Raw genomic sequence first — 13,703 nt, forward strand, 5'->3', positions numbered from 1 at the left:
ACATGCATCAAATGTAACATTGCCATCTAATGGACCAATAGCTGCTGGGACAGCTGACAGTGCAGGTGTTTGTCATCTCTGTCTGTTCCTAGAGGACAACAAGCAAAGTTTTGTTATTTCTATGATTTTGTGATATTTTGATTTAAGAATGTCTGACCAACTAAGGGTAACTATACCAACAGCAAAAAGCAGCAGGTAATTAATTTGTTGGCAAAGCTCGTATCTTACTAACAAACTATCTAAATGGGAATATACTGGAAATATATTGAGCTATACAGGTACATATATTTTCTTATATGGGAAAATAGTGTTTATATTTTTCAGTATACTGCAATATATGCACAGATCATGTATAGCTGTATATTGATACATATAAATATATAGCAAAAAAGACAAAATCTGGAGTACATTTTTACATGTAATAGCTTTATTGAAAAACTCGACTAATTAATTTCTCTTTCATGAGTTAATAACACACGTAATACATAATAAAACATTCAGAAACATTTAACTCACTTTGCATATCACACATTTCATATATGAAAATATGTTTGATGTGTTTAGGGAAAAAAAACTCTCATTAGAGACATGACAACATGGTGGGTGGAAAATTAGATATTTTGAATATAAATATAGCCTATCAAATTGAAATAAACACAAATATATGAATATGTATCATGGTTATCCACAAAAAAAAATCAATATTTATTGAACACGTTCTCATATAATTGTGAACATATATCTGTTCAAATATATTTATACACACTCATTACCATATGTATCTGTATGAATTGTATTATTGAATATAAAATTACATACATTATATTGTAAGTTATAGAATTGTATGTATTATTCAATATATTGTAATATATTAACACAATATATTATTTTGTATTTTCAAATAAATAATTGAATATTGTTTGTTCATAACAAAATATAAAGCAAGAAATTTTGTTAAAAAAAAAAGGAAAAAAAATCCTAGATTGTGAATGAAAATATGCCTGTGTTTAGAATGTGTTTTGAGTTGAGTTATCAGGCATGATCAAACATGCAGTGGCAGTGAGTCTCATGACATTTCACATGCAGAGTGTGTAGTTGTGTGCATGTGTGAATGAGTATGACAGTTAGACAGTTAGCAGTTAAAGTGTGACAAGGCACACATTTTTTTTGACAATAAATCCCAATATAGCACAGCTAGGCTGTGATTAATAGTTTGGAGTTCCACACTTCACACACTGCACAATGAAATGTGTGATTTTATTCCAGTGGAAGACTTTGTTCCATCTTCGACGGAAGCCTTTATTGTCACCTTCAGTGACCGCTCTCCCGACTCCTCGTGCATTGAGGGTTAGGTTTCATAGAGCTTTCAATTTATTGGTGAGGTACCAATGTCATCAGCACAGCTAAATTACTTCAAAGGCAGCTGGGCTGCTAAGTCTGTTACCTCAAAAGTGAAGGTCAAAGAAGCCCTCAAAACCATTTCCTATTCAAAACAGTTATGAATAAATCAGTAAATATGACACCAGACTCCTCAGGGTGGACAGCGGAGATGTAATTTTTTTATGCAATACAGTAAGTGGAGGGCTTGCAAATAAAGTTGCTGTGAAAGGTACTTCATCTGAGGTTGCATGTCTTGTTGCGGAAAAGGTTTATTCTTGGTTGTGAGAGTTGAATGCAAAATTATCTTTTTACTCCACATGCAATGAATAACCTTTCTGACAGACAGCAGTTAACACATGTATTAGTAACTCATAATGTAATAACTGCACAAACTGTAATAACAGTATTACATGATTAAAATAAATAAAAATGTTCATAATGTAATAAGTTTTTCTCAAAATGTAATAAAATCTTGAGCTCAATAATGTAATAACAATTATTACCTTATGAGAAATGTATTTTACATTATACACTCACCAAAAATATTGTTATATTGTTTATAATTCTATAATTATACTAAGCAGTCAATATAAGGACAGTCAAAATATTTGTTGCTGTTATTATATATATTATATATATATATATATATATATATATATATATATATATATATATAGATATATATATATATATTAAAAGAGATAAAGATATAGATATAAATGCCAAAATTAATCTCAGATTGTGAACATATTTGCTTTGCTCAATCTTTTCATGTACAAATTTATTCTAAAAATAAATATATTTATACATATTTTGTACATAAATGGATTATACATGAATGAGTATACAGCTTGTTATTTCTGAATATATAAATAAGTATATAACTTTACATTTAGTGATGTAGCTGGGAAAGGTATAGCTAGGTATGATTGGCTGATGTCATGCCAGCCTGTGAACCTATCAGTGGTCCTACTCCTTTGTGATTGGTTAACATGGTTTAAATCCTATTAACCTTTCAGTGTTGGCATTGATAATATACAAAGTGAAGGGCTTGATTACTCAGGATGCATCATCCTTGGTACTAGACCTTTGTGGAAGTAAGTCATTATGAACAAGGGATAGGGCTTGGTGCATCCTCTGTTGTTGTTGTGTTTTAGCAGTTAGCCTTTTTCAGCATGCTAGTGGCCGTGTGGGAGCGACCATGCATTTTGCTACATGGTAAATCTCTCTTGGTGTAACTGCACATCCAGGGGTTTCCAGTAACTTGGTTTGAGATGAATGTACATCAGTGATGTGACTGCACTGCCTTGTTTTTGTTTTTAGTGTTTTTGGGATGAATGTTTTAAAGTTTTCTGTCTTGCTCTTACTTTGGTTTAACTTTGTTTGTATGGGTTTTCTCTTGTTTTTTATTCATTCATGAGCAGCCATTCATCACTTGTGCTGCGAGTTAGCTGGGAGGCAAGTAAGATATTTGGCCTTGGTCGTCCATTTGGTTCCTCCCGTCGGTGCATACGACTGCTCATTTTTATGTTTTCTTTTTGTTTTTCATTTATTGTACAAGTAGTTGTCGAATCTGTGTATGTGGACTCCTTTTGGAGTAGATGGCTTTTTTTGTAGTATGAAAGTGAGAATTTTGGATTTTTTGAATGTGTCCTTGAAATTTGTACCAGTTAACCATATTTGTCATTTAGGAGTAGAAACTTTTAAAGCGGGGGTTGCAGTCTTTTAGCGTGTCCACATGGAGTACGGTGCTTAACCAGTTGTATTGCTTTCACAAGGTGTGAGTATGGTATGATGTGAAAATCCAAAAGGCCCCCGCTGGCCATTTCTCTCCTACTGGTCATTTCTTTAACTGGTAGATTTGTGTATCTGGCTTCATTAAGATTTTGTGTACAAAAACCAATGCTTTAAACTAATGTTTTATTTTTGTGCATAAATAAATTGCTTAATTTTTATACTTAATGTCTATGTCTCCTTCATGTCTATGTCTCCATGCTCTCACCCTGCCTTTGGCAACAAACCTGAGTGCCCTTGTAAAGGGCTGTTGTGTCCAGGTAATATTCCACCTGGCATAGTTGTGATTATAGGATGTGTATCCCATTGTTTTTGGGGGGGGGGGGGGGGGGGAATTTCCCCTACCCTGACTACTCACTGCCACAGTAATTTAGCAGACACTTTTTGCAAAGCAACTTACAAATGAGGACTATAGGACGCAAGCAAAATAAATAAAAGAGCAATGATATGCAAGTGCTTATCACAACTCTCAGTTAGCTTAATGCAGTACACGTAGCAAGTTTTTTTTTACATATATGAATAGACAGAAAAAGAATAAAGCAAGCTAGTGTTAGAGGTCTTTTTTTGCTTTTTTTTAATTGTATAACAAATAAAGAGAAAACAAATTGATAGAATGCAAAAAAGATTTAAGAAAGCTTAGTGTTAGCTTTTTTTTAAAAGGAAAGAAGCAGTTAGTAAATAAATAGAGTGCAAGTCTAAAAGTGGCAAGTTTTTTATAAACTTTGAACAAGGAGTTGTGAAGCATGTTCTGAAAGAAAGGGCCTGATCTTCTTGATGTTGAATAAAGCAAATCTGCTGGACCGTGTAGTTTTAGTAATGAGTATGAGAAAGTCAGCTGATCATCAATCATAACTCCAAGGTTTCTGGCTGTTTTTTAAAGGAGTTATGGTTGATGTGCCTAACTGGACTAGTGAAATTGTGATGAAACAATGGGTTTGATGCAACCACAAGCAGTTCCTGTCTTGGCAAGGTTAAGTTGAACGTGATGGTCCTTCATCCAGCACGAAAATGTTTTGTTAGACAAACTGAGATGCGAACAGCTATCGTCGGATCATTAGGATGGAATGTGAGGTAGAGTGGAGTGTCATCAGACATAGCAGTGATATGAAAAGCCAGTTTCTGACTGAAGACAGAACCTAGTGATTTGCCATGTAGACAGAGAAGAGGAAGTGGTCCAAGAATGAGCCCTGAAGCACCCCAGTACTTAGATGGGCGCGACTTGGCACAGCTCACCTCTCCAAGATACCTTGAAAGGACCTATCGAGAGTTAAGACTTAAACCACTGGAGTGCGGCTCCTGAGATGCCCTTTGCCAATAGGGTTGATGACAGAAGGAATTTGGTGGTTAAACCATGTCAAAAGCAGCAGACAGAACCAGCAAGATAAATATTGAAGATTTGGAATCTGCCTCTTGCCAGTCTTAGGGCTTTAACAACTGAAAGCAAGGTAGTCTCAGTTGAATGTTCACTTCTGAAACCAGACTGGTTTGCTATCGAGGAGGTTGGTTTTGTATAAGAAAGGCAGAGACTTGGTTGAACACAGCTCGTTCAAGTGTTTTTTTGCAGTGAAAGGAAAGAAGGGAAACTGGGTCCTGTATTTCTCTAAAAGAGATGGGTTAAGGGTGGGTTTCTTAACGAGTGGGGTTATTTTTTAACTCAAAAAAATGTCAAAATGGTGTATTAATCAAGTAGTCGAAAGTACATACTTTCCTTATAGCTTGCATTATTCTCAATTTTCATTTGTTTTCACTGTTTTAAATAACATATTGTTATGGCCCAAGCCTTGTGGGTTTAGTGTTTATTGTTTGTTTTTTTCCTTTTTTTTGGTGCTGCTTTGGTTTATCTTTCCTTCCCAAGGTTTAAGCTCCGCCCTGCAACCTGTTTCGATGCTAGAGTCTTGTGCTCAAGGGAGATGAGAGCATGGACGTTGTGGTGAGCTGAAGTGGTGTGTGTTGCTGCCAGTCACTTGATTCCTACGGTCAGTTCTGTTTAAGTGTCTCTCTGTGATGAGGAGTTTGGTGTATGTTGTATGGTTCGCTGTCCCTGTCAGCAAAGGAGCTCCATGGGCACGTCCTGGTATCCTCCAGCCGTTGACAATAAGCTGCTTTCTGTTTTTTGTGATTTTTGGTTGTTTTTAGTTGATCTGTATTCGTTTATTTTGATGAATGTTGGGCGTTTATTCACACCTGTCTTGTGTGGTTTGATTGAAACGAACTCTGGTTCGTTTCCCCCATTTGGTGCGGATCTTGTTGGCAGGTGTGAATACAACAATCGCACTCGGGTGCGCACCAAAAACTGAACCGAGACCCAGCTGAAGAGGTGGTCTCGGTTTGGTTACAAACAACAACTCCTGGTATCGGTTCGTTTAAGGTGTGAATATGATTCAACCTCGATCCGCCCAACTGCAGAAATCACTGCGCCTTTTGAGTTAACAGTCTGGAGAGACGCATAAAAATGTGGATATGTTCACAAGTTCAGTGAAAGGATGAAGGAGAGGGGATTTGAGCGGTCTCCCACAAATCACGTTGAGCGGGGTTCTTCCCAAATAGAAGTACATTATAAGGGAAACATAACACTGGTTTAACATACCTTAAAAACAATGACTGGGGAAAAACCAAACTTCTGTCAGATTTTACTATATAATAACTTTGACATTTTGCATCCACGTTAAGCTGTTTCCATATATGGACACCTGTGGTGGAGAAAGTTATATTTACTTAATATTAACGTAATGAGATATTATTCACTTTGACAAAATTTGACAGATGTTTGGTTTTCCAAGGTTGTTCGTAAGGTAGGTGTTATATCCCTTGTAAGACGCATGAGGAGTGGCATTCGAACATCAAGATCCTTTATTTAACCAAATTAAATAGCAGAGTGGTACAGCACACGCAGCAGGTGGGATGCAGTAGCACCTTCTTCTATTCAACTAAAACGTATATCATGAACCTCTATTTCCACCTACTGGCCAATGTGCACAAAAGAACACAACAGTAGGCTATCGTTTAAACCACGTTAAGTTGTTTCCTTAAAATGGACTTTTATGGGGGGAGAAAATGCTCAACATGATATTATTCACTTTATCTGTGGAATAAGGGCTCCGTTCTTTTGACACGGTAGTTAGTGTTTTATTACAAGTAATGGTTTGACAGAAATTTGGTTTTCCCTGGTCGGTGTTTAGGTACATTAAGCATTTTAGAATGTCCCCACTTGCAAAGTCTGCCATCGCTTTCCTATGCGTGCTGTTTTTTTTAAATTTACCTAATTCATCTTCTGCGCAGTGCCATGGTCAGTATGCCATTGTAAGGTGCACATAAGAAGCAAGCTCTCTCCCGCCAAAACCGTCTTGCGCACACTTTTCCGCTTTTACAAAATCTTTGTTACAACATTGTTAGATTGACATTGTCTCATCTGATGTTCCAAAGTGTCTGTCATGGTTTGAAACGACACAACGGCGCCAAGAGTTTTCAATTCGTCCAGCAACGGGTTTCCGTGTTTAGTGGAAAACGTTTTTCCCCCCCCCCCCCGCACCACCTCTCAACCACACCCTCACGCCCATGATGATCCATTTTTCCGCCTGGCGTATGTTGACACGAATTGGTATATCTTTGGATGATGGGGGCGAAAGCCGAAAGTCCGGGAACAAATTTGTGGGGGACCACCGGGCGGGAGCTCAGTCAGCGGGTTAGGGTCGGACATTTTAGGACTCGGCGGGGATGACCATGTGAGATGGTGGCGAGTATGGGAATGGGGTGGGGTAACCGTTGCGCTCATGGGGGTAGGGGTGACCTCGGGTTTGGGGCCATTCTTGGGGGGTGTTCTGAAGTAGCAGGCCAGCTTTCGGTACGGTAAGGGTAGGGAGGGGAGAATGGGAACCGGCAGGGCGCTGGCGTTAAGGGAATCCGGGGGGACAAGGGGGGACAGAGGGCCCGCAGACCGAGGGGACAGCAGATGTAGGCCTACACTGGGGAAAACTCGGGTTCAGTATGGGGGGGCAGGTGAGGGCTGGTTTTACTGACAGGTTGCTCAAATCAAAACATGACAGGCAAAGAGAACGTAAATCACAGTTCGACTGGAATGAGACGCCCGGGGGGGATGCGTAAATGGAGCCGAGATCATCAAAATGCTGAGCAGACAGATGGAAGTTGATGTGTGGTGCAATCAAATGGTGTTCCCCTGTTTGGAAGGCCAGCAGCCATTTTTATGAATCGGATCATGGGATTCATTCCGGGTCTGGACACAGGGGGAGAAATAAAGACCGAGAACTGGGATGGCTCCAGCATAATCGTGGGGCACCGCGAATGAAAACCACTGAGGACTTGCAGACTGTAAATCATGCCACAGTTTACAGGTTTTGTGTGAAAATCGAAACAGGTGGTGCCACCTGCTCCTCGCTGGGTCGTATAACTACCCGGAAGTTCATCCGTCTCGAAGGGATTCTGTGGACGTTTGAGTGGTCTTTCCTCCCTCAAGTCCTGCACTATAGCTGGTTGGTCATAATTGATTGACGATCCATGGTGCGTAGCTACTTCGGGTTTTTTCAGCAGCGGCACGTGTCAGAAATATAACGGCTAAACAGTGACTAAGCTGCTTAACAAAGCCCAGTAAGGCTCTTCACCCCTGAGAGTCAAGGGGCTTTAGAGCACGCGCGAATTGCGGTAAGGCCGGAAAAGCCCCTAGGAGTGGCTCACGTTGTGGTCAAGTGTTTTATCACCCCCTGAGAGGCAAAGGTCTGTTAGAGTCACGGGCATCCCTACCACTTAAAAATCTGCACGTGTAAGTGCTCTTCTTGCTCCCTATATACTGGGCACGATTGGGAAAAGGGGGGGGGTGCGTTAGGGGTATTTGTGGTTTTGCGGCGCGATGGTCGTGCAGGATTCTCAAATGTGTGGACTTTTAGCCTAAGCAGAACATGGGGTTTTGAGCACAACCGGGGTGGGGCCGGGAAAAAGGCGCAAAGCCAAAGGACGAGAATCCAAAGCCATTGGCCGGGCTGAGGAGACAAAGTTCTTGATTTTGTCACTGAGTAGCCGTGAATTTACAGAGAATGCTGTACTGCTGGCCGACAAACTGCGACGCCCTCTGATCCCTCACACAGGAAAAACATTGAATACAGGCTGGCGTGGTCGATTTAAAAGGCAGTTGTCTCGCGGAGTTTTCTTCCAGGGGATAACATTGTACCTGATTCCTACCCTGCTTCCACTTTTACGGATCTTTTTTGGGATCTCTATGTGCGTTAAAGGAAGTGAGTGAGACAGACTACATATTCATACCCACACGCGGAGGCGGATAACTCGGTTTATGTCATGTGTATATGCTGAAGCCACTATTTACTATTTCGCTTCTAGTAATACAGGAAGGGCATTCGAAACGGTTAATTGCTTTTCTATGATTGATTCGTCAGTTTCACTTTGCTTACTTATACCTTGCCTATTGATGTTGTGAATGATGGATTGAATTTATCTATGGAAGTTGTGAATGGTGGATGTCTGAAGAACTCCGAAGTTTTATTGACGCTTCCCTCTTAATTGTCTTATCTGTCTAATGAACAGTGGAGGGACAAATAAACTGTTGGACAGCTTCCCAGAGCTTTTTAGTGACGTCCCTCCTGGTACCTCTGTCATTCAGCATGACATCCATGTCAACAGTGCATTACCAATTAAGCAACATGCATATCAGTTGTCGATGAGTAAGAGTGAAGAAATGAAATGTGAAGTGAAGTATCTACTGCAGAATGGTTTTGCTGTGTTTAGTAGTAGCCCTGGAGGAGCTCTCGCATGTGTCTTTGTGCCAAAAGCTAATGGGTCTTTTCCATTTTTGCACTGGACTTTTGGGAAAGTTAATTTTGTCACTGCGGTACCTGGACGGCTTTTCCACCTACCGCGCATTGATGACCGTATTTTGCAGCCAGTGCGGTGAATTATATTATGAAGCTAGGATCTGGCTTTGAAAGGTTATTGGCGGGTGCCGAGACGGCGTTAAGTTTCTACTATTTCTGCCTTTGTAAACCCCCTGATGCTTTCCTACATTATAATGCGGATGGCGTTTGGCCTTTTGAAATGCACCAGCCGCGTTGTTTCAACGGCTGATGTCCATGGCTTTGAGTGAAGTTCCTAACTTGTAAAGAGTATATCTTGGATGACTTATAGTCATTTATTCATCCACATGGGCTGAACATTTTACATGATGTGTTTTCGCCGTTTAGCTGTGGCATGGCTGACATTAAACTTTTAAAATGTTAATTCACATAGGGTATAATCGCGTGTCTGGGGAAGCAGGTGGGTATCCAGTGCTACTGGTAGCGGGGCTACGTAGATTTCTGGGGATTGTGGGGTACTACAGTGTTTCTGTAAGAATTTTTTGAAGCGCAATTGCTCCTTTAACTCGATTATGTAGTCCTAAAATTGATTTCAGTTGGACTAATGTGGTGCCAACAGGCATTACTGTCTGCAAAATCTCTTCTTTGCAGTGCTCTGGTGTTGTCGTTCCCCAGATGTGTCCCGTCATTTTAAATGGAAGTGGACGCCAGTTCTGTCAGGCGGAGCTGTCCTTCTACAGGAGGGTGCTGATGGAATATCTCACCCAGTGTCATACTTCTCTTTTAAAGGGTTATTTAAAATTAGGCAGTTTAAAAATTAGGAAAATTTTTTAAACCATCCCGGGCATCCTGAATATATAAACTTTCTTTTTTTCAGTGAACCCAGGGGTTATTTTAAAAATTTGGTTTTGCCTTTAAATTTTTCTATCATTAAAAGGGGGAAATTTGAAAAAAGCTTAAACCCAAAAAAACGTGAAATAAACCCCTTTTCCAAAAAAAGGGGGCCCTCACACTGTTTCCGGGGGTAAAAACATAGGCCCGGGGGGTGAGAAAACGCAGCCTTTTTTTTTTTGGGGGAACAACCCTTTTTTTAAAACCGCCTCAGTTAAATTACTCAACAATCAGAAGGAAATGTTAGCACTTTGTGGCATTAAAAACATTTTTGGGGCAAGTATGTTTCCAAATTTGTTTTAACGGACCAAACCCCAGTTTTTCGGGGTAAGAGGGCCCAATCAAAACAATGTTTTTATGGGGGTTGGAAAAAGGGGTTTGCAGCTAATAATTCAGAAATTGTCACAAAAAAGGATTTTGAGAATGTTTTTTCAAGGGGTGAAGTTTTTCGCCAAGCCTTGGGGGTTTTGGTTTTTTTAATTGTTTTTTTTTTTTTTTTTTGTTTTTTTTTTTTTTTTTTCCCCGGGCGCACCTGCAAATTTTTTTCAGTCCCGGGGCGTTTTTGGGGAAAAGGAGATGAGGAGAGGGACAGGGTGGTGAGCTAAGGGGGTGTTTGCTCCCAGCCGATGATCACGGTAAACTGTTTAGTTTCTGTAAAGAGCGTGACGCACTTGACGAGGATTTTTGGGGAAAGGGTTCATGTCCTATCAGCAAAGGAGCTGGGGCAAGTCCTAAATACCCCGCCAGCCACTGACATAACTCCCCTTCTGTTCTGTGTTTTGGTTGTTTTTTTTGATCTGTAGGTTTATTTTGATAAATGTTAGTTTGCCCAGTTTATTCTTTTTTTTTTTATTTCTCTTATTTCTTAGTTTATAAATACGCGGGTGGTGTAGGAAAAGTTTTTTTTGCCCCTAATAAAATGTTTGGGACTGTCTTTGGGCCCCGGGTTTTGTTTATTTTACTAAAACCCCTTTTTTGGGAGCTTTTTTAAAAGTAGGGTTTTCCCCTTTTTTACATTTTAGGAAATATTTATGTCCCACCTGACACTGTTTCCTAAAATTTTTAAAATGATTTTGATTCGGGAATGTTAAGCATGTTCATCAAAGGGTGTTTTCAAGTCATTGTATATCCCAAAAAAATTTTAATGTTTTATGAATGCCTAATTTTTTAAATTAAAAAAAATTAATGTTTTTTTTTTTATTTAATAGGTAAAGAAAGAGTGTCAAAGTCATTGAACCCCTTGGGTATTTTTTTTTTTTTTTTTTAATTTTTTTTCACTTATTTTCTTTATATAAAATATGGTAACACAGACTGAGTAACAAAAATTTGCAGCATATTCTCTGACTGAGTTTATTTTTAATGGAATGTTTTTAAAGTTTAAAATTTTTATAAAGGAGAAATGAAAAAAATTGAGAAACAAAATGCATAAAGTTTGCCTCAGAACAAAAAAAAAACAAAAGAGAAATGATTTTCCAAAATTTCAATTATTTTCCCAAAGACCTTTTTTTCTTCCCTTTTTTTTTTTTTGGGGGGGTGGAATTGATGGGGATGAGAAAGGCCAAAAAAATAAATATTTATATTTTATATATTCCTTTAAATGAAATCAAATTATATCCTCCATATGGATTTTTTCCGATCCATTTTTTTCTGACTTTTTTTTTAAAAAACCCTAACATTTTCATTGTCTGAGAGATGCAAAAAAACCCTCCCCACAAGGGGTAACTGGTTTATCACTGTATCTAATGGGGTTTGGCATTTTTTCCCCAGGCAAAAGGGGGTTCCAAGGGAGGATTAGAGGGGTGAGGGTTTTTTTAGGCATTTTCCCCCATTTGTGTCGTGGAGCTACAGCATGCTCACATTTTAAAGGAAAGACTATAACCTCCCAAAACCCCCTTTTTTTTTTTTTTCTTTTTCTCATTTGCTTTTAAACTGCTTTGACTTTTTTAAACCCAAGGGTCCAATCAAAAAAACAAATTTCCCCTCCACTAGTTATTTCCCCCCTTTTTTTATAGAAAGGATAATTTATATGAAAGCCAAAAATTTGGGTAATGAATGAAAATGAAATCTTACGGATTAAAGTACCAAATAGCAAATGTATTTTTTGATTTAAAAGTAGGAGTCTTATATTTTTTGGGGTTTTAAATTTTCAATTATTTAAGGCATGCTTTTAACATGTTTGGGAAACAACAAAAATGCAACCACACAAAAAGGGCATATTTTTTTATTTTTTTTCCCAAAAAAATAAAACAATAAGCCCTTTCAAATCGGTTCCCCAGCCCTTTTGGTGGGGACGTCACACATCCCAGGCCCCCCCCCAAATTTGTTGATTGACACTGTTTTTACCTTAGACCCCCCTGGTGAGCTGTCAACAGTCTGTCATTCTTTCGACGCTGGAGCAGGATGTTGGATGTAATAATGAACATAGCAGTTGTCTTTTTGCCGACATCTAAAGCAGCTGAAAGGCCTTTGGTGTACCTTTGTTTTTGAAGGGAATGCCCCCTGCCTAAATCGTCTATGTTTATGAAAATAATTTGTGATCCAGCCTGACCTACAGAAAAATTGGGTATACGCTTTTTTTTTTTTTTTAATGAATCTTTGCAAATCGCCTTTCCTAATAATGTGCTAGTTAGCAAGTTTCATGATGAATTAAAGCTAAAGTTTACCAGAGAACTGCACGTCACTCCACAGAAGAGAGGGGTGGGGTGAGGCAGGCCATTAGCATGATTAGATTAGCATGAACAGGGCTGTTTTTGACAGGTAAAACAGGTTTTGTTATACACTACCATTGAGAATTTTAACCAAAGTATGTCATAGATTTTTCATTAAGACCCTAAAAGAATCATATCAATTTGTAAACAATGGGCATCCGATGAAATCCCAAATCCCATTCTTGTAAAACATGTTAAAATTAATGAATGAATGAGTAGTATACTACATAATTACTTTACAATGAAATGTAAGCACATTTTTTCTATTTTTTTCTATTGTATATTACCTAGGATATACAGCTGTTAAAAAAGAACATTAAAATGAAATGTATTCCCAAAATTCAGTTCAATTCAATTTAAGTTTATTTGTATAGCGCTTTTATGATACAGATCGTGCAAAGAAGCTTACACAAATTTAAATTTCTAAAATATTTAGTAGTAGCTTATCAGTGGTGACTGTCAGTTATGTACATACAGTATGGCAGAAATGTACGGAAAATAAATTAAGATGTAATCAAACAGATGATGACACTATTAACAGCAATTATTATATAATGCAGTCAAACTTTAGCAAAATTTGGTAGTTCTCTATGTTGTTTCAGGGTTGGCATCATCTGAGGTGCTCTGAGGGGTTGGTATCATCTCTTCTCAGATGTTCTGGATCCAGACTGAAGCTTCTGTAAATCCTAGTTATCCAAAACCTCTTAATACTGAAATATCATAATATTTATTTATTTCTACTTGTGTATGTGGGGTGTGTGTCAGTCCACAATATATATATATATAATATATATACACACCGAACCAAAACACACACACACCCCACACACACACACACACACAACAACAGATAGAAGCTTACATATAAAATTTTACAAGGAAGATTGGTCTTGACAAAATCATCATAATCGAGTTTTATTTTATTTCATCATCATCATCATATTATTATTATTATTATATTGTTGGTCTTATATTAGCTATACAGCTGTTAATTTTTGATTTCCATCTAAAAAAAATGTCCTGTCCGTTGAATGAAATAACCCATTTCCCAAAAAAGAACCCCAAAAATCATTCATTATTCATTCATTCATTTATTCATTCATTTTAAAAAAAA

This window comes from Cyprinus carpio, unplaced genomic scaffold (genome assembly GCF_018340385.1).
Source record: "Cyprinus carpio isolate SPL01 unplaced genomic scaffold, ASM1834038v1 S000006820, whole genome shotgun sequence".
NCBI lineage: Eukaryota > Metazoa > Chordata > Actinopteri > Cypriniformes > Cyprinidae > Cyprinus > Cyprinus carpio.